Source organism: Dendrobium catenatum, unplaced genomic scaffold (assembly GCF_001605985.2).
Source record: "Dendrobium catenatum unplaced genomic scaffold, ASM160598v2 original_scaffold_278144, whole genome shotgun sequence".
Lineage (NCBI taxonomy): Eukaryota > Viridiplantae > Streptophyta > Magnoliopsida > Asparagales > Orchidaceae > Dendrobium > Dendrobium catenatum.
Genome location: NW_021596537.1, coordinates 1 through 1,560, shown reverse-complemented (window position 1 = coordinate 1,560; position 1,560 = coordinate 1).

Below are 1,560 nucleotides of genomic sequence, written 5' to 3'. Positions count from 1 at the left end.
AAAATGTTTTCTCTCTCCTCAAAACGAGCTCATTTTCTTATATCATTAGTGGGATCGGCCCGGCCGATCGCCACATCGTCCCGGGACGATCAGACCAAAATTGATCGTCCTGGACGACTCCCAGAACTATTCTCAGGACGATATTTTCTACAGTGCAGATCGGCCTGGACGATCTCACTATTGTCCCGGACGATTCAGTCCAGAAATCACTCCAGAGAACATTCCAGAAATCAACTGTTTTCAATACACTGATCGGCCTGGACGATCTCACCATCGTCCCGGCCGATCCTGGGGAAAAATCACTTTTCCTAGCAGCTACAGCAAAGGAACGAGGTCTCACATATGAGTTGAGAGGTGTAACTCTATGTTGCATGCCTTGGTTGGAGACAGAGCGGTACACTATGGCACTCTAGCTCCAACAATTCAGCGCTACGAATCAGCTCGAGTAATTTTTCTTTCATTCTTCTTATTTTGTTTGAAACAAAAAGGTGCAGGGTTGAGTCTATTAGAGCAATAAAAGTGAATTTTTAGAAGAATGATGAGAGAAGTGAATTGGGATAAAGAGAGTATGAGAGAAATACTTATGTATGATTTTCTCGCAATTTTATAATGAATTTTTTGGTGTAAGATGATTCCGCAAATTTTTCCTATTTCAACAATGTCTAATGTTTTTTTCACTATTTTTTATTCTTATTTGTTTTACATTGTGTGATTTTATTCTCAATATTAATAATATTTTTATATGATGTAAAATTTCAAACTAAATGAGTTTTGCTCTGCTAGGGTTCCGCCTCCGCCGCCCTTTCGTCTCTTTCGTCTCTTTCGTCTGGTGAGATTTTTCTCTCATTTCTCTTGATTTTGGGTATGGCGGCTACTCCTCCTCGCGATCTATATAAATCTTTTTCAAAAAAAAAAATATGATGTAAAATTTTGAATTTTGTATAAATAAATATAATAATGTAGATTTTACATAAATAAATAATTATAATATTAAATTTCGGAATAGGTATGAGAATTGTGAAGCACACGAAACTGACGAGGCCTACCTAACAAATTCTTTCTCTATTATAAGCTAATAATTATTATTATTATTAGCCTGTTAGCAACGTGCCATATGTCGGTAGAAGTTGTCCGATGTGATCACATAATTGTACTAAAATTTATTTATTTTGCACTTTTTCGAATAACATAATTGAGAATCACATATTTATGAACTTTTCAATTAATATTGTGAAAACCATATGGTAAGTTGCACCTTCGTAAACTTATTTCCTGCACAAAATGAGGGAAGCTCCAATCGAAAAATATTGGAAGGGAAAAATGCTTCTAAGATGAATCTCTTCCCATGCAATAGTCAGGAATTCTTGACGATATCGAGCAGGAACAACCTGTTGTTCTTGAATACCCCGATTCAAGGCCAAAGAATAAAAACTAATAGATATATCAATTATCTGATAGGTTAATTTAAAATTTTACTAGAAGATCGATTTACAAACAAAGCTGAATACTCAAATGAGAGATTGAATCCCAAATGAGTGAATTTAGAACCAAGACCTCTAA